This window comes from Phasianus colchicus, chromosome 1 (assembly GCF_987193195.1).
Source record: "Phasianus colchicus chromosome 1, bPhaCol1.hap1.1, whole genome shotgun sequence".
Taxonomy (NCBI): domain Eukaryota; kingdom Metazoa; phylum Chordata; class Aves; order Galliformes; family Phasianidae; genus Phasianus; species Phasianus colchicus.
The window spans coordinates 63984668-64005692 of record NC_143436.1 but is presented as its reverse complement, the minus strand read 5'-3'; the positions used below and the strand labels follow the sequence as shown (position 1 = coordinate 64005692).

General features: G+C 38.2%; 1 long non-coding RNA gene across 1 annotated transcript; it reads left to right on the top strand.

Moving 5' to 3' along the window:
• Positions 1-622: 622 nt before the first annotated feature.
• Positions 623-19918, top strand: LOC149919666 (uncharacterized). The gene is made up of 3 exons (XR_016463665.1): positions 623-1203; positions 1974-2059; positions 19853-19918. It is a non-coding gene; the product is annotated as an uncharacterized LOC149919666 (long non-coding RNA).
• The last annotated feature ends 1107 nt before the right edge of the window (positions 19919-21025 follow it).

Sequence of the window (21025 nt, the reverse complement as noted above, 5' to 3'; positions counted from 1 at the left end):
ACAATAAGGATTTCAAAAATAATCCTAAAGCTGTGCATGAAGTAGAAGGGAATACAACTTTTAAAGCTGCATCATTATGGAAAAACTGGTCTTGTATACATATAACCAACATTAATTGAGGCTATTTCAGTGCCTCTTGTCACATTTAGCACCTGTGTTTTCAGACCTTTTGTGTCTGGTTTTATTAATCATCAAACAGCAAAACTCAGTTGTATAAGGATTGTAGCTCATAAACTGTTTTTAACTGACTGTAAGAGTTGTGTTGAACAACCTTTGTTCCCAGCAGTGACACAGCAAATTGTATTTCACTTGAAGTCAACAAAGCAAGTCATGTGAGTCTGAATACTCTAGGTGAGGGAATGAAAATTTTGCAGATTTTCTTTTCACAGGGAATGGATTTCTAAAAATTCTGGAAATGTTTCAGCAGCTCATAACTGTTAATTCAAGGCAGAAATTTTATCTTAATAAACATTTATATGCCACCTAACATAATATATCCCAATCACATGGTCTAATTAGTCTTATAATGATAAAAATATAATTATTTTATATTACCTCTCTCTTTTTTTTTTTTTTTTTTTTTTACTGTTTAATACTCTACTCCTTGTCTGAAGAAAGTAAACCTAATAAGTTAACAGGTTTAAATTAAATCCACATTATTATACTTGTGCAGAAATGTTGGTAATTGATACATATGCATTTCATAGAATCATAGAATCCTTAGAGTTGGAAGGAACTTTTAAAGGCCATCCAGTCCAACTCTCCTGCAGTGAACAGGGACACCCAAAGCTAGATCGCGTTGCTCAGAGCCTGGTCCAGACTGGCCTTGAATGTCTCCAGGGACAGGGCATCAAACATATCTCTGGGCAGACAACCCTTACTGTAAAAGACTTCTTCCTTATCATTCCCCAGCTTATATTGGTAGTAAAGGTTGCTGCAGCTGAGGTGCAAGACCTTGCTTTTGGCTTTGTTGAGCCCACTGCTCAAGCCTGTTTAGGCATCTTGTTCCTCAGGTGTGCCCACTACACCACACAGCTTGTGTCACCTGCAGGCTTGCAGAGGGTGCATTCGATCCCACTGTTGATGTCACTGGTGAAGATATTAAAGAGTATTGGTCCCAGTGTTGACCCAAGGGGGACACACTACTCATCAAGACCTAGACCTGGAAATGCCAGAATGCCAGGAGAAAGACCATAGATATAGGTAGGATTTAAAGAGAATCAGAAACGCAGACAGAAATTCTACCAAAAAAAATCACCCTTTCCTTTGGATTTCTCATTTCTGTTTAATGGATTCTGGAAATTTAAGGGAGGGAATGGAGAGGGGAGGGAACAAGGAGGGGAAGACAGGAGGGGGAAGGGAGGAGAAGGGAGGTTAAAGGAAGGTTAAGGGAAGGGAAAAAGAAAAGAAACAAGAATAGAAGGCAGTATTTCTTGAAAACTGACTGCTTAAGACTGGGGGAAGAGGAGTCTAAATAGAGTGCAAAATTGGGGCTATAGTCAGTAAAACAGAAGTGAACTTGTGCTCAAGGTGTATTTTCTCTTAAAAGTTCAGTAGCAGCATAAAGTGCCTGTACAACATTTGAAAACTGCTGTGATCTAAGTGAGATACATAACTATGGCTACAGTTGCTCCTGAGGGACCCATTCTCACAGTCCTTACTTGTGAATTTTCCCTTTGATGCTAATAGGATTACTCTTCTAAATCAGTGATGCCGTATCAGCCCAATGCCCAGGGTTATACCAATCATGAAGGGCTTGATCTTGCAAGCCTCATTCATGTGAAAAACACTTTTTCACGACAGTTTTCTCATTGACTTGAAGAACTATCCATATAGCCAGAGACAGTAGAATCAGGACACAAATTTTGGGTCAGCATAAAAGTAGGAATACACGTTTTTCATTTAACCTCCAAGAAGGAATAGATACTTCCCCATAAGGTCAGGTAAATATAATCATTCTCTTTTGACTGCAGGGAAGGCAAAGGAGAAGCATGTATTGATCAACCCTGTTCCATCCTGTCTCCTTCTGTGGCTCCATTTACTCATCATGATTGGACTGGTAAAGAATGTACCAACAATACTTTTTCACCTCACCTGAAGCTTCTGCTCACCCTCTTGCCCCTTGCTAACATAAATTAGTTGTGTAGCTGTTCTGTAAAATTGGGAGGTAATACCTCATGCCTTATAACAACTAATGATTTACAGAGTAAAACAAATCATGAACAGTGAGATATAATACATATTTTAACTCAAAATCTGTTTAATGCCAAAGTGTTACATAAATGCTTAGTATAATGGACCAATCAGTTTTTGTCCACAAAAATCTACCTCCTCTGCTTAGAAAGCACTTTCACCATATCAAATGTTGACGTCTGTGTAATTTCACTGTGATTCACATGCATCTGTTTCAGAAGATCTCAAACTGCTATATATGTTGCCCCAAAATTAATGCCTCCTGTTTATTTTCATGGAAACTACAGCAGCTACAAACAGCTGAATGGCACTATTTGATAGCACGAATTCTCAACTACAAAACACTGTTTTTCAACATAGTCACCACTATTAACTATGAATTTGCGCTCGGAATGAACAAGAGCCTGCATGCCACTTTCAAAAAAACCTGCACCACAGGAGGTGACACACTGTTGCTGTTGCCACTGATGAAATGCACCATCCACCACCTCACTGTGCTCACCTTCACTGTTTGTTCTCCATAAAATTTTAGCAAACATGGGTGAATGTCAGTGGGTGCCATTATTTCACACGGAGGAATTAAATGACACAACTTTTCTTCATATGCACTTCCATGATGCCATTTTGTGAGATTGCCCCTCTGCTGCCATTTGTCGCACTGCAACAAGAAGCAATGGAATATTGGTGGGAAGGTTCAACCTCTACTGCCATACCACCATCTCTGACATTCTGGGCCAACATAATATCATGGGCGGTTTTACTTTTGGAGAAGCTCTTGTAGTTTCTCTGGGGAATTTCTCTAAAAATAGTGATCTTTATTCAGTTAGGAATGTTTCCTACTGGTTATAGCTCAGTGAGGGCTTCTCTGGCATATGCAGCCTCTTGGTTGGAGTTAGGACTCCAGAGCAGATACGTACATCCCATGCATTTCTTCTAGTACGTTCAGTTAGGAAGATCTGTACTCAGAAAATCAAACAATGAATGCACAGAAACCGAAGCAACATAACAAATCACAAACAGTTTCACCAAAATACATGTCTCTTACTTCATTAAAAATGTCTTTACAGTTCCCCGTTTTACTAGTGTAAGGGCTGTAGCACAGAACAACATTCTTCACATTGTGAGCTCCCAGAGGCAGGAAGTGTTCTGTGTTTATACCAGAACCAGCCTGACTGCATTCTCATCCATTTGTAAGATGGGCTGTTCACCAGTACCTCTATATATTTATAACAATAATCAAAGAGAATATTCTCACTTTTTTAACAGGCATTTGGTGTACGCATTATCAGTTCTTTTGTTTGATTTTTGAACAAGTGTTCATCCTAATGGATTCTTATTCATCAGACTGTGTGGAGAACAACAGTTCTCAGCAGTAGAAGTTAGATTGTTTAATGAATTCCAGTCACTCACTTATGAGAAGGAAACAAAAGCAGATTACATATTTGACCAGTTTCAGTAGGAGGTGACCACATAGCAGGAAGAAAAGGCAAAAGGGGACAATCTCTATAAAGGACAGGAATGATCATGTCTGCTGTTTGCCTATTCAGTTAGACCTTATTCAGAAATTCCACAAAGCTCGTTTGATGGCCAGTTAAAGAGACAATGAGAAAGGTTATCTTCTGAAGTTGCTTACTGTCTTCCATCAAGTAGCGCAGTTGTTACAATGAACACGTAAGACAAGGATCAAGAGTCGGGATGTGGACATAAAAGAAATATTCAAGCACATGAAAAATATTTGTAGACTGATGCTGTACTTAGCTTGATGCCTAAGCTAAGGAAGAGCTCAGAAAAGTTTGGGCAAGCATAGAGGTGAGCTATTTTAGTGGGTCTATTTATTAAGAACATCATGGAACACAGTTTGCTTTGATTTCTGCTTTGCTGCATGTGCATACAGCAGCAACAGTTCTGAGGATATGTCAGCAGCACAGAACCACCTTTGCGGCTGACAGTAGTACATATGTGGTGAGGTGTTTAAAGACCCATGCTGTACTGAAGTGAAAAGAGCTGTAACCCCAGCTTTTGTGAGGCTATCTGTAAAATTTCTGTAAGGAAAGCAAGATATTTCTTATCAGTAAAGGCCATGAAAGATTCACTATCATTATAATGTTCAGATGTGCCAATAAAACTGATTTTGCAGATGCGTGGTAAGTTACATTTAAACTAATCCCATGCAAAGTTATTTGTTAAGCATTAAATGCAGCCTGAAGAACAAAATGTGATCTTTTTAAAATAATACAAAAGTAGCAGAAAGATAAAAAATATTTGCAAGAGCTGAAAGACTTATCTAGTGTTACTTCAGAGATCAAACAAGGCCTAGAGAAGAGGCAAAGCACATAGAGTAAAATTAATTTTAAGACATTGAGGTTATAATTATTACTGCAAGTTACAAAGCCAATGAAAGCTTGCAATCAATTTAAGTGAGCTACTATGAGACACTGATAAAAATTATACAAACAGAAAATGCCAAAGTATCTCTGCAGACAAGAGATTCCCAGAAGTAAGCAAGCAAAAACTTTACAGAAACTGCAACTAAAGTAAGTATCTTATGGATTGTGGAACAACACTACGTCTTGGGTTTGGATTCCCTCCTTTTCTTAGTTGTATATGTAAGTTCTTCCTGGTCATATCATCAGTTCAGCTAGTCTTTACTAACTGCTTTTACTTTCGAAAAAGCCACCAATAGAAGCCTTCCAGGAAGCATCTAGAGTAAGATTTATATTAATTCTCCAAAAAACTATCAAGAATTTGTCTACTCCTGAGGACTACAGTCTTCTGTTTCCTGGTCCATGCATGTTACTCAGCTTTGCATGGGCACAGAAAGTCAAGGTTTCTTTGCACAAGTTCAAAAAATACATATAAAGCTATTCAATTTGCCTCACTCTTTGTGAGGTGGAATTTCTAGGTCAGTTCCATTGGCACTTCTTTGCAAAACTACCATAAAAATTAAAAACCAGTTCCTAGCCTTCTTACAACATCTACAATGAAGCAAGTTGGGCTGCAGCCTTTTATCAGAGCTATTCCTTGTCTATTATTTAGCCACAGATAGGGATGTAGCAATGCCATCCATTAACTCTATTGCTGCTGTTAATGGTGTAACAGGGAATCTGTGATGAATCTCATCTCAAAAAAACACTCTCACACACTAGTTAATTACTTCAGTATTACACTACTGAACTAGAGCTAATATTGAGGAGAAGGAGGAAGAAAAAGTAGTGTTAGTTGTTTTGCACTTCTTTGACAGACTTTGGAGGTGGGAAATGGAGAAACCTCCAGCATCTGAAATTTAAATTACATAAAGCATTTTAGATCGATAGAATGTAATTATGCCAAGCTGGAACTTTGCTAAGTGTATTTAATTTCTTCAAATGTCAGTGACTGCTACGCAGCAGGCTGGAAGTTGGAAAATTCAGGTTACTAGGACATGCTTGGGTAGAATTACATGAATTTTCAAGTATTTGTAATTGGCACAAGCTGCAAGCTTGAAATTCTTTTATCTGTGCATAAAGCCTAAGTGTCCAAATCTCTTCATAGCAACTGCACTATTGCTATCTTGTTTCCAAACTATTCCTCATTGCCTGGAGCACTAATATTGGCTTTCAGAGTATAATACCTTTGCTGCACAGGCAAATCATTTAATTGTGGACTCAGCTGTGATGATTTTAGAATCAGGAATGAGTGTCCTGTTGTCACATTTCTGAAATTCAGAATGGTTTAAAACCAAAAATATCAGCAGTGCCTGACTGAGAAGTAGTCTTACGTGTTGCACTTAAAAGGTACCTTTGTGATGTGAAAGAAACAAGCTAGCTAGCTGCAGCTTCCACTACTTCATTAATCCTGGAATGGTTGTTAGGAAAGGGCTTACTGCCCTGTATTTGTCTATAGCTAAGCAGGTAAAGTTATAAAGGTAACTTTGAAAGCCTCTCAAATCTTATTGTGAAGTTTTTATATTCATGTAGATGTAGGTATTTATGTAAAATAGTAGAAGTGCTAGGTCCTGCTAGTTGAAGCAAGCTCATTTTTCCACAAGGATGCTAAACAGTTCTGTGGTATGAACTCTTGGTGACTGCCACTCTTAACTGGGTTTGTATCACAGATGGGTGTGAATAGGCTAAATGGCTTTATGAGATCTTTATGTCTCTTACTTCGCGGTAGGACTCTTGGATTCTGCCCAAGTGACAGATCAGGGAAGTGGCAAGAGGAAGCAGACACCCCTACTTCTGGGTAACTGTTGTCATGCTGCAAGAAAAAAAGACTGGAGATTCCTGCCTTGAGCAATTTGGCTGTCCCCAGCTCGTAGCTTGGAAGTTGTGTAACAAATGCAAAGTTAGTATATGCTGTTCAGTGAGAAGTGACTGCTCAAAGTCTGCTCATCTGGGAGTTAAATCTGTGTGCAAGTTGTTCTTATTTAAGGGTTAAGAGGCAAACTGTGTAGCTGGTGTGAGTCAAAGATCACTGATTTAAAAAATCAATTATCAACAATTATAGGGCCTACTCCAGCAGCACCATTGCAGTATGTGGAGACTTCCCGGTAGCAAAGTTATTTTTATTAGGTATATCCCTTCCCCCAGCCCTTTGTACTGAGACAACTTTAGAATCAGCAAAATGACTTGGAACCAGTACATTTTATCCCCAGCAGACCAACCAACCACAATTAAACTGTATTGCCATACATTAGGCTTAAAAAGAGTTCCTCAGCTGCAGTATATAAACCTGTAATGGGTTAAAGTCATCCTTGATGCAAGTCCACAGACTTCAGTTGACCAGGGATGAATATAGACAATTCAATATTTAACAATCATCAGCAAGTTTTGCTTAGTTGGCAAGAAAAGGAGCAATTTAAGATCTAGAGCCTCCCCTATGTTCTATCTTCCTGAATCTTTACTTGCTTGCAGTAGTTCTCTACTAACAGGAATAACACTGCAGGGCTGGCTGTTGGTTATTTTCTGCTGCAGTACAAGATTACTCCTCATGATTTTATGGTGCAGCCTTAGACTTTAATAGTCACCTGGGACAATTATTCAGATACTGTATTGTGCAGTAAGATTGCTTTTGAACAGCTGCAGAAATACTTAACAGAGATACACTCCCTAAAGCCCTGGGATGGGAAATAAAAACAAACAAACCACAACATCAAGGCAAGAGTGTGTGTCCTGCTCCATCTTTTAACTTTTTTTAAAAAAGGAGTTTTGCAATTGATTCAAAAGTTAATTTGAAAAAGGACCATTTTTCATTTAGAGGCTCATATAGTGCCCAGAAATAATAGGCTACAAATTCATACACAGTCACTACAAAAACACAAATCTTCTTTGGGCAAAGCAGTGACCCAGCACATGGTGCTTTGCCAGCCAATTCTCATTAAAAAGATGAAGAGGTGATAAGACAGGATGCAATTACTCTCTCTGGTAGTGATGATGTTCTTTGGTGCAATCCCATATAAAAACAACATCACAAAATCAAGTGTTCCTCATTCTGGTAAAAATGGGCAATTTTCTTTCTCGTAACTTCAACCTTGCCATTCTGATGAGTACATCCAAAATACTATTTCTCTTTCTTTCCCCAGTTACTCTCTTTTACACTCTATTGCAACTAGTTAATTTATTTGGCACTGCAGTTCTAACTAGCCCTTGTGAAAATCTTTTGGCCTATGTTACACATTTGTGGCTTAGCTTGATGCTTCATGTTGTCCTAAGTCTCACCGCACAAAGGGATACTCACCTGCACTATCTACTTAGCTCAAATAAATAGTACTCATACACACATAAAATTTTATGGAATTCATTAATAACTTTCATTGTAGCTATCTCGTCATCAAATCCTGCCTCCATTTCTGGACTCAGAAAGGATTTGGCAATACAACAAAGAGAATCATAGAATTATGGAATTGCTCAGACTTCAAAAGACCCCAAAAATCATCGAGTCCAACCACAACCTAACCAAAGTACCCTAACTCTAGCAACCCTTGACTAAATCATATCCCTGAGCACCACATCCAGATGGTTTTTAAACACATTCAGAGATGGTGACTCAACCACCTCCCTGAGGAGCCTATTCCAGTGCTTAACAACCCTTTCTGTAAAGAAGATTTTCCTGATATCCAACCTAAACTTCCCCTGGCTCAACTTAAGGCCATTTCCCCTCGTCCTGTCACCTGTCACCAGTGAGAAGAGACCAACCCCGCTCTTGCTGTAAGCACCTTTCAGATATTGAAAGAGAGCAACAAGGTCTCCCCTCAGCCTCCTTTTTCCCAGACTGCACAGCCACAGTTCCTTCAGTCCCTAATCCCAATTCCTTCAGTCGCTAAAGTAAAGAAGTACACTTGCTTAGCTTGATCTCTGCAGATGGGCAGTTAGTGGGAGTTCAAGAGTATCTACTAACTCACTCCTCCACTGCATCATAACCAATTTTCTCTTAAGACACAGTTTGAGCATTTCCTTAGTGTTTTCTCACAGGATGACTCTGCAGGCAAAGTCAAGCTAGGGAAGTATTTTGTACTATATACTATGTGTGATAGGCTGGGAATTTAGTGGCTTGGTACTAAAAGACTGCTTGTTCACTTTTCACTGATGTGTGCTTCAGTGAAGTTGCTCTTGATTTATAGCCAGATAAGCAAAACCAGAATCAGACCCTTGCTACTCATTTCTGTGGGAGCAGCACTGGGCCTACATGCTCTTGCGTTCATTATATACCTTAGTATCGAGTCTTGCAGCTTTGATTCATAGAGTTCTCTTTAATTTGGTACATGCAGGCTTCCAGACTAGATCACATTGCAGCAGGATAACAATCCTCAAGAGAGCATTTCAGCTTGAGAAATTCATGAAGAGAGTGACTTTGCTGCTTGCTTTCAATGACACTTGTGGAATAGGAAAGAGAAGTGAATGAAATGGAATTGCCAGCCTGTTTCCAAATATATACTCTATTAGACAATGGATAACAAATAACATCCTCAGCAACACAGTTCTAGTTACTGTGCCAGTTTTTATTGGATTATAGTTTTTTCCCATCTGTAATCTTTAATTTTACATTTAGGGCAAGGTTTTTCTTATCTGTGTGCATTGCACACTGGAGCTTTGAACTACTCCCTTATGCCCTTTGCAGAAAAAGTATTTCATTGGCTTTGTCTGGGGTGGAGGTCAGCAGGAGGCACACAGCCTCGTTACCATGCAGCAGGGAAACACCTTGCATTCACCCCTTTCCTCATCCCACCTCCTGCACTCTGACTGAGAGTACTGGATTCAGAGCAGGAGAGGAGCCACCACGTTGTGAGATGGTATAGAGCTAGGGTCAGTAACTTCTTCATGGAGCAGAGCCAGTTTTATTCCTGCTGTTTTCCTGAGGCATGAAAAATATCTCTCCTTACTCAGGAAGGGTTGTAGTGTAATAACCTTCGTTTTTTTTTTTAATCTTATTTTTTCATCAGTAGTGAATAGATCTCCTATTGGCTAAGGCATTTCACTATATATTGAATATACTGAAATTGAGGGGAATGAAAAAAGGCCTTGAGAGTAGCTATAGTGACTCATAAAAGTATATATAAGTATATGTATAAAATGACTAGGAGCTGTACAGTAAGTGAGAATTAGAAAGCATTCTTAAAAAAAAAAAAAAAAAAAAAAATCAATAATAATAAAAGTAACCAGCTTACCACACTGAGGGCAGGAGGTTTTTGCCCCTTTCCACTGAAGACTGGCTTCCCAGCAAGAGTATTTGGGATTGACTTCCTTCCTTCTGTTTTCTACCCTAACCTAATTTCCATACAGATGCTTATCTATAGAAAGCAATATCTGATTACTGTTTTGTAATGGTGGCATAAACAGTCTTCACACTAGAAAGTTGTTAAGCTGAATAAGGGATTTTGGTGAATTACTTGTTGAAGAAATAGTGGGGAAAATGTGATTGACTATGTCCTAAGAACAGAACAAAGCAAAGATGCCTTGCATACATCTTCCTAGTCCATGTCATACTGTCCTGGAAAACTCGGAGTATGCAGATCATGAAATAGATTTATAGCTCTAGTGAAGTAAAGATACTACAAGAAGCTACAGGCTGAGGAACTATATACTGTGAAACATAAAAAGAGAAGTGAATTGTGGAGACTCATGCTGTTGATGCTACTGGATGTGTTTTTTAAATGTAATTTTCCTTCCTAAAATCTTGGATTAGAACATAGTCAGAGACAGAATGGGATGTGTGTTAAGGGAAAAAACATGTTTGGATGGATACATATTTAGGCACTACAGTCCAGCAGTGTTCTGAGTGCTAATGTATCTTGATTTCAGAACTGATTCCTTTGCTTTGGTGAGTTTTCATTTTATTTTCACTGCTTCTGTTAAAAGGATTCTTTATTTCATGATGCATTTTATTTTCTGTTCACTGACCCCTCAAGATTCTGTGCGTGTGCTCACGCTATTACTCTTTGTGGAAGTATGTTTGCAAATGGCACTTTTAGTAACAAAAAATAGGCATGTGTGTTCAAATCCATTTACTGCCTTGTCAAAAAACTCATTTGTTTCTGTTTCGTGAGATCAGCTTACTGACAATTGTCAAAAACCTATTCGATAACAGTCATATTTGTTTCTTTTACATATTTTTTTTTCCTGAAACTTTATAGCCCATTTGAGCTCAGAGTAATCATCTACCAAATGAATCTTTTCCAACAGAAGCTTTTCAAAGTGTAGTTTAACCCTTTTTAGGGACTTCATGTTTCTATATCATTTTATGTTCGGACTCAGCAAGAGACCATGAAGGATAATTATCTTGCTCAGTTGTGCACACTATGCAGTACTGTACATACAATCATGCTGATACCTCTTATGCAGTGGCTTATGAGATCCAAACAGATAAAGAATCATAATACAGTTTCAAAAATCATAATACAGTTCATATCTGCCAAATTCAATTTGTAACGCTTTGTACTGAGTAGGGAATTACCTGCTTAGTCAGATAACTGAATCTGAGGTGGGGCAGATGAGTGACGGTCTTTCTGAAAGGGCAGATAATACTTGGTGTGTTGCTCCCATCTCCTTGTTCTAAGGACAGGAATAGAAAGACTTGTTATATCCACCTCAACAGTAATCTGAGTGAACTACAAGAAGAGGTGAGAGATGAATTAGTCAGCAACGACAATTCAGTTCTTGGTTCCTCCTGTGACACCTGACAAAAATATTGGTGCGACAGTCACATTCTGTCATTTGCTGGGAAGCAAACTAAGATCCTGAGCTTGTTTCAACAGGCAACCAAGCAATTAATTGTCAGATGATGGCTTTTGGCCACTAGTCATCCTGACATTTTGATAGCAGAGATGAAAATTTCATGCTCCACTTCTAACCTGTGGGCTTTATACTTGGTGCAGTAGCTTTTTGATCTTTCAGATTGTGGTCTGAAGTCTACCAGAGTCAATGAAAAGACCAACTGCTTCAGACCTTGTGTTCAGTAAATGTTAAATATCCATAAAGCTTCATATCTGAAGTCAATGGAAAGCTCATGTCCATGAATTTTACAAGGTCCTTCTAGCTCCATGTCCTCTGGACCTTGGTGACCCAGAAACCAACATCTGTCTCATATCAATACCTGTGTTGAAGCCTGTTGCTAAATACTACACCTTAGTTTTCACGGGGTGGTTATTGCAAGCCTCTCCTAGAACACTTAATCCACCCTATCAAAGGGCAAGATTTTGAAGTTGTTAAGCTTACTCAAGGGCAGAAGCCAAGTTCTGTCCTTCCCAGTGCTGACACCAATTGCTCTTTCTATATGAGATTGCAGGTTTTACCCTTTAACTTCTTAGACATGTAACAAAGTGACTATCCCTTGTTCAGGGATGCAGTTTTTTTCCCATCCTGCTCAAACTTTTCTCAGCTATTAGCACTACAATACATGATGCACTCAGTCTCTTCACTGCCTTTCCAGTCTACAGTAGTCAAGGCAAACATACATCCAACAGCATAAATGAACTCCTTTACCTTCCCTTATAGCCTTACAACCGAAGGGCACATTCTAGGTCCCATATATTTAAATTATGTGTATGTTCACTATTACTTATAGTCCATGATTTCTTTAAATCTTTCATGAAGTTACTTCAGTTACTTCATTGTGTATTTTCAGGTGCACCATTTGATTTATAAGCTTTAGAAAGACCCTCAGAAGCTGTACCCATTCTACTTTTGTAGCAAATTCAGGGACTTAGTATTCCTTACACTCTTCCTGTGACAAGGGAGATAGATTGATATTAATGGTACATAAGGAAGGTTCAAGGGCATGTTGCAGTTTGTTTGATTTGCTTCAATGTGATCTTTCTGCTGCCGGCTTCCACTGAAGGTGTTAAACTCTGTGGACATTCCATTCAATCATGAGCATCAGTGCAAGTTTCCTTTACTTACTAAATTTTATTGAATAAACGAGTCATCTAGAAAGTTTTGTGACCTTTTACTGTAAGTTTACAAACACATAAAGTATAATTATTTTTTAATGGGCTGATACTCACTTAAAGTCAAGTCCTTTGACTACCATTCTTGCAGAAATAAGAGGCCTTACCACATCCACAGAAGTAAGGGAGAAGCTTGTGTGACAGCTAACTGTAAACTAAATGCTCTGTCACTGTATGAGTGATATGTAAGTGCATTGCAAATACTTAATTATTTGTTACCTTTTGAAGAATAAGCCTAGTCACAAACAGTGGCACTTCTTTTAAACTCAAATTTTTCCTGTCATGAAGAAAATTCATAGAGTGGATGTGAATTAGTTGGGCCTATCTGAGTCTACCTCTCACAACTGCAGGTGGTGATAGTGATGGCATACATTTCCTAAGAACTTTAACCCACAACAGTTAGAGATATCTTATCAGAATAAACATTAATGGAACAAAGTTTTCAACTATTAAGTTCATGCCAACCATGAACCTAAATGTATCTTACAAAGCAGAAAATTTAATTTTTCACTCCTGCATTTTTGTGCAATAGTTTTAAGAAAGAATACTGATCAGCTCCCTGTCTATTTTCCTTACAGAATCAAAGTTCATTATACAATGCAGGAAGTAAGAAAAATAGTATTAAATTGTAGTGTCTAACAGCATCTTACAACAGAGTGGTGGTTAAATCAGACTATTGAGAGATTTGGATATAAGGAGCTCAGGTGTCAATAAAATTTCACTCTGCTGGGATTATGAGATGTGGTAGGGATGAATTTTTCCCACAGTGCTTAACTTCTTTCTTACGACCTGAAGGTATAGACTTAAACAATTAGGTGTTATTGACTGTTGTGATTATGTTGCAAGTTCTTTGACACCTGAGATTATTCCTGAAATCCAAATCCTTCAGGCAGGTAACCCTATGAGAATTTCTCTTGGTAGTAACTTTGTGATAATATAGGAGAAGGGAGTTAAAAAATATGATCAAGTGCAGCCCTAAAAATCAAGCCAACAGAACACATAACACTGACCAACAACTCTCTATTTTAAATAAGAAAAATTAATTAGTAATATTTTCACTAACAGAATCTGCCTTTTCTAGACGTGAATTATTATTATTTATTATTTTAAAATTCGATTTGCTTCCTGAATCAGTTACTTTGGTTTTAGCTTGGGTCAAAGGTTTGGCAATTGTTCCCTCTACTTTTTATTTTAATTAGGTTGTCCTTGATTTTTTTTCATTCTCTATTAAAAGAGTATTAAAAGGCTGCAAATTCTCCAAGGCCTACTTTTCTGGCCAGTACAGAGTGCTCTCACATCCCATTGCTTTTAATGAAATTAACTGTATCAAGCCTACAGACCTTAGAGCAATTCTGTAGATATTAGATACTTAGACATCTGTGATGTTTTATTATTGATTAAAGAATGAGAAGAAATCTTATCGCTTAAAACCTGGGATTTAGGAATTACTTTTTTCCTGTGTGACCCTCAGCAGGTCATTGAATCTGTCTGTCTATTTCCCATCTGTGAAGCAGGGCATAACGATGATTTTCTCCTGCTGCTCTTTGTCCATCTTGCCTACTTAAATAGTTAGCTCTTTGGAACAGGTCGCGTTACTTGCTAGTGAAAAGAAATCTCATTCTGAGATAGGACCTGGAGTTGTAATACAAATAATTAATTTCAGCATTAAGCAGTCAAAGGTATTACATTCAAGATGCATTTGGCCTGAGGCCCATATAGTTCTTAAAACGATGGATTTTTAATTGATTATTTGGAATGAGACCTTTTCTCAGAGTAGCTTAATCACCTAGACCCACACACACTAGCTATATTTAGAGGTGAGGAGGTGGCAGAGTAATTCTTAAAGTGCTCTGTTTCTAATAACCCAGGTGACTGACAGTCTGCGAATGCTGCCTCTTTTAAAACAAACATGACTCATAGCCCCCAGGCAGCAAGCATGTGCAGGTTAGAAATTGTCTTGAACTGTCCACATTCAAGAAACAATGAAATACAGTCATAGTAATAAACAATTCATGTATTAATTTTAGGTTAGTACAAGCGAGAATGTATACTAATGGCTTGGCATCTATAACAGAAAAATGCAGAAAGACTGTAAAATTCGTTAGGGACTTAAGGTGAGTTCGGAGTGAACCAGGCAACATTTTCATCCCACACCACACTGCAGTGCTTTCAGAAAACTGAGGTTAGCTGGAGTATCAGACACTGATGAATTTTGCATAAACTACATCCTTAAAAGAATAAGATCATCTCCAGCGTCCAAATATACACAAAATGGGAATAGCCCTCTAGATGCATTGATACTGAATTCTCACTGAAGCAGACTTCCACATGTACAGATGTTTCCCAGGATCTTAATGTCCCAGTCAATTACTAATACACTTGAATGCTCTCTCTCAGAGAGATATAAGGTGCAATGAAGCCATGTCATCAGGAATGACCAGCAAAGTGCATACCGCATTGGACTTTTCACATCTCTGACCAAAGCTGAAAATAGGTGGCAGTATAGAGAGTGGCTGATTTTCCAGCGTGAGGAGAATGATGCTGTCTTCTTGAAAGATGCTGTACATCACTTGTGTGCCTGGGAACAATGGAGCCAAATGACTATTGCTTTGCATCCTAATCTCAGCACTGACCTCAGCACCCAGCCATAGTGCATTGTTTTCTGGGACTATACACCAGTCCCAAGGCAAACTCATCTCCAGGAGTCTAAGATAGTATTGACAGCAACTCCCAATGATACAGGACTTTCAAGATCTGTGCGTTAAACACACACTTCAATCTTAACTGCAGTAACATTGGGCCAAGTTTCAGGATAGCTGCATGTGTGCTCCACCAGATTCTCACAGAAGAACTCAATGACTATCTGTATGAGAGGTCCATGAAACTCAAAGCCAGCCGTAACATCTTACTTTTTAAAGATGGTTTTCCTAGAAATTAGGTATGGTCCTTCCTGTCTCAAATTATGGGCTCATTTCTAATAGCTACCAGCTTTCATTTTCAAGAATTTGTCTTCAAGGAGCATGAAATGACCTTTGCCTATCATTTACCACTTAATGCAATACATGTTACAACCCTGAAAACAAGTTGGAGACAAGACACAGCAGCTTTGGTTCAGATTTTCTTTACTTCCTTGTTTCTTTTAGAACAAGCACAATACCAATTTTATATTTGCATCCTAGTCTCGTTTCTCAGCATTTCAGCCAGCAGGTGAAAGGTAGGAATAAAACCTATTAAACAGCAAGTCACACCTACCTCTACTGCTAGTAATAGAAACTTCTTGTACTATCGATAATGGAAAATAAAATAAAATAACAAAACCAGGTAAACATTATTCAGTGGTTTTGCACCAGGCAAAGATTTGTGCATTTTGAAACATCTTCATGTGGACTTAAGGATGGAAGCCTGACAGCTCTTGAAACTAAAGCCGCTGTGCAGTATAGCAGGGAGCTGTCAGTGGAAGCTGTTCAACGTCCTCCCACCTGTGTGCAAACATGCCTTCAACCATGACCCACTTTACTGAGTAGTTTCTTGTGTAAGTCCTTTGTTTTTTCAAGAACTATTCATGTAAATAACTCAGTGATAATAATAATCTCCCCTATCAATGTAAGTAGGCTGCCAGGCTCTTAAACTACTTCTTCTGCTTCTTGGGGGTGTCATAAGATCAGCTTAAAGTTACGAGAACACTGAGAATTAGTGATCTCTCCAAGCAGTATTGCTTTATGCAATATCTCTTTAACTGGCTGTATTCCATTCAAGCTCTTGCGTAAGATTCAAATTCTGATCTACTTTCAGAAGTTCCTTTATTTCAAGTACAATTAACTATTTATTGGTAGCTAATGAAATTGAATTAGTTGTTGTCTTGGTCAGTTTGGGCTGGTCATTTTACAGTTGTTGAATAGCTGAAATAGATGATTTTATAGTTTTTCCAAACAATTCTTCCTCGTAAGTGATAATTCTACATATTTTCATTGTCTGCACAAATATCTAGTTCCTTTTTTTATCTTGTCAAGTTCTTGGCTTCCAAGATAAATTAATTTCAAAGTCTAATTATATGTTGTATAAAAAGGTATTGTTTTTATCAGAATTGGATTTTATTCTTCCCAGTGGCACTGAATTGAATTTGTCTTCTGATTCTGTATTACAAGACAGTGAGAAAATAAGCTCCCTATATCTTAGTTACTGATACACACTTTCAGGATTATCCGTTTTATAAAGGACTGCCTTATTATCCTTACTCAAATAAGAGACAACAGTTTCGGGGATAGATGCAGTGATTAGGAGATGAGTCATGCTTACACTTTAAATAGCATTAACAGATTCTTTTTCTTTCTCAGTATTTGCTGCTTTCACTATCAACTTCCAAGGACATCTTTACATCTCCCCCATGTCAGTGACCTCCCACTTTGCCTACTATAGTGATGCCATAGTGAGCCTTTCTCTTCCAGCAACGCTGGCTCCAAAGTCCAATAGAAATGGGGAAAGATCCCTATTGATTTCTGAAAAAGCCTGGATTCATGTCTTGGTGACGAAGTGAAGTTTTAAAGGGGCAGTTTTTTGTTTTTTTTTTTTAATCTCTCTTTCCAGGATTTGATTTTTATTTAATGTATATAGAAGAAGGCAATGTTTTCTCCTAAAACCAGGATTCTTGCAGCAGCCTGTTTCCTCTCTTTAAGTTTCTATTAATAGGCTCTTGCCCTGAATTGTAGGTTCTCTTTCCTACAAGAACTAACTTGCTTCATTTTCCTTCCCTCATAATACAGGACTTGTACACTGAAATCATATCCCATAGAAGCCATTAGCCTAATCAGCCTCACTCTTAAGGAAGCTGATAAATCAACAGTAATCTGAACCTCAGCCTCCATTCAAGTGCTGCCTGTGTCAAAGGACTCTGGAGTTCATGCAGCTCTGTGTAATGAGCTCTGCACTGGGAGGACAGAGAAAATACAGCTTGATGGCTGATGAATGTTTGAGTCTTTCTCCTTATGAGCAGGACTGTGATTTTCCTGTTCTGAGGTAAAATGCTTAAAAGCTAATTTAGTCAGGATGTTGGTAGTGGTTAGATGTGGCTGCTTGACCACTAAAACTGAGCTGGCAAGTTACACGTTCCTTTCTCCTTAAAGTCACTTAAGAGAAGAAGAAATGATTATCTAGAGTGAGCTGTCAACCTTTATGCCAGCTTTCCTCCTGATATGATTTATAAAACAGCTAAGATAACCTCTTGGGGGGAGCTTTGCAATGGAAATAGCAAGTGATTCTTATTCTAATGAACATAACACTGTCACAAGTTTAAAGTTCAAGTCCGAGGTACGAAGGTTTGGAGAAAAAAAAGAGCCCATAATATATGAATGTGACAGCATATATGTTCATTGCCTGCACAGTATATGAAACAGGAGAAATAGGCAAATTTTATTTTTGTAATGAGGTTTAAAATACTTTCAGAATTTACTAGGCATAAAAGTCCCTCAGTACTGGAATACTTGTTGAGGGTTGTTGCTGTTTTTTTCCTGTCTTTTTTTGCTTGACACTCTCCCTGATTGAGAACTGAACATTTTTCTCAGAGCAAGTTTTGCCCCCTTTGGTCCTTCAGCACTGCAGAACCATCACTATTGGCACTCATTAAAGAAAGCTTTGTTGGTAGCTGCGGTTAGCAGGCGAGAGACTGAATGGACTAATGGAATTTAAACTCCGGGAAAGGACTTGTCCTCATCAGCATTTAGAAACACCAAATGGGGGAATTTATTTCTTCCCATTCTGTTAAAAAAAGAAATAGGAAAAGAAAGAATTCTATTATCTGTCTGACAGCTTTCATTATATCTAGTTTACTTCAGAACTGCTTTAGAACATTAAAGCAGACTTTTAGAGAAATGATTTAGGGCAAATATATATCTCTACATATATATAAAGTTTATAAATCTATGGCAAGCTAACCTGCCCCTGAACTTACCCAGCATATTTCTTATGCCAAGATCTGTATGAATGCAATTTAGGTATTCGGTGAACCATACTATCTGCAGGTTTGCTGAGGTTGATAGCTTTTCACTGTCTGGTCAGTATCTTTCTGTCTCAAGGTTAGAGTTGCACTAGATCCTTACTACCAGCTGAAGTAGAAAGAATCAGCTGAGTAGAAAAGTAGACTGTGCTAAAACTTTAGCAAAGCTGTTACAACAACTCTGTAATTTTATTAGCCTTGCTTTCTGAATGTATATGCTCTTTGAAGCATTGAATTAGTGGGAAGCTCATATTCTGTCCTAGCTGCTAGGTGCACTGCCTGCTTGAAAATGATGTGGTGGTGTCTTGTGGAGTTCGAGAATTCTGTGATGGTTTCTTCCTCAATGGTCCCACTTAATCTGCTTAAGTACATAGCTGGTGGGAGAGATGGTAGATACAAAAAAAAAACCAAACACCTGCATCTCTAGAAAACCCTAACATCTTCTTTGAATTTCTGAGAATAGGGAAAATGAACTGATGTTTTTACTAATACTTCAGCTATTCCCAAATGGTAGACAATGCCTAAGCATTAAAAGATTCTTATTCACTCTGGGAAGCTGACATAAGGGATCTACCTGACATTCAGGAAGAAGCAGCCAGGTGACAGGTTTCCTGTCCCACAGAGACATAAAATGCACACCAACTGGGGACTGTATATCTTGGAATTTCTTTCCATAGTAACATCTCCTGAGAAATGATCAGCACAGACCTGGACTGGGGAATACAAAAGCTCAGTATCACAGCTTGTTGAAAATTTGGAAAAACTCTGGAGAATCATTATGTAGGATCTTAGTTTCTCCTCAGATTTTATTTAGGATTCTTCATTTATATATTTAGCCCTACTGATGATTTGCAAGGTGGGCCACAAATTCTCTGTATCACAGTTGGCCAGTCTGTAGTGTAGGAAATTACATTCGCTGACTATCTGACAGAAATATGTCAGACTTAATTGGCATCAATGTTTTGAAAAGTGACTAGATAGAGATATCCTGTGAAAGATGAGGCTTTTGAAGACAATCAGGTGCCTCTGGATATATAGTCACACTTAAAAAATCACAAATTAATTGTTGAAAAACAGTGCTCAAGATGATGCATTTTAAACACAATTATAAACTGCAGCAAATATATTAATAGCTACGTTCATAAACACATTACAAAACCTAACTCTTACTCTTTCCCTTATCCAGTGCTAAGGACTTAAAACCCTACCTGCTCTTTTTTGATATATTCCATTTTCTCCATCTTTTACAGGGAATTCTGCCATACCTGCTGAGGGGAACCAATAAATCCAGAGGTAAAACACACTGTGACTATGGGAAGACAAAAGCTGTAAAATGTAGAGTTCAGTCTTAGGTCTGTTCAGGACTTCACAACTCCATGAAAGCATGCTTGTGTGACTACCAAAATCTTTCATTCCAAAACTGAAAAATTAAAAAATTATGATTTCATTACTAAACAAACTGGAAGCAGTAGCCTCTTGCATAGCACACACATGCTATACAGCTTTTCTCATTATGGATCTCTTGTTTGGTGACCTGATTTCAACTGATGTCAACTCAACATAACACTGTAAACTTCTTTGGATGATTAGAAAACATTCCTCTGAAGTATGTGAACAAACATTAGCTGCAAGCACTGTGCTGGAGATTATCTTACAAAATGCAACATCTCTGCATCTAACATTGCTATTTTTTCTTTCATCATCTGCCTGAATTTTATCAGTTAGTTACAGTCACATTATGATCTCCTTGCCATTTTTTTCAGCAAGAGGCATGATTTTTTTCTCTAGAAGGAGCCAGACCATGTTATCTGCTCTATCCACAATGAAGACATGAAAAAAACAATCTTAATTCACTGTTTATTTTGCTGCAGTGAGGTACTGTAATCTGGGAGACATAAATTCACGTCTTCCATGGAACATGAAGTTTGAATTATGGAAAGTCATTGGAACCAAAGATCCTTATCCCTTGAAACAGTTGCCAAGTACGCAAAAAAGTGAAAGTATTTAGTAACTGCATTTTCCTTTGAAATCAGTTTTAGATGTCCAGAAAGGATTGTGGGATTGCTAGCACCTGCATCTTCAGAAGGTTTCGTTTGAATTGAATGTATTCCATCTCCTCCCTTCTCCTAAGCACATACCAGACCCCGTACAGCACCTACATGCAGTTTTGCTGTTTCACTACTTTTGACTGTTGGGCTGTGGGCATGGGAACACGGAGGAGTAAAACTCCATTTCCCAGCTGTCCCACCTAGCACCCATGTAGCCTGCAGAGTGGAAAAGGGTTAAAAAAAAAAAAAAGGAAAAAAAAAGTTCAACTTGACAAATTTAGTCGATATATTGAAACTGTGCTCATGGTGACTTTGGAAGAAGGCCCCAGAATTTTTAAGTTCTCTCAGATGGAAGCAGTGTTCCCATCCTGGTGT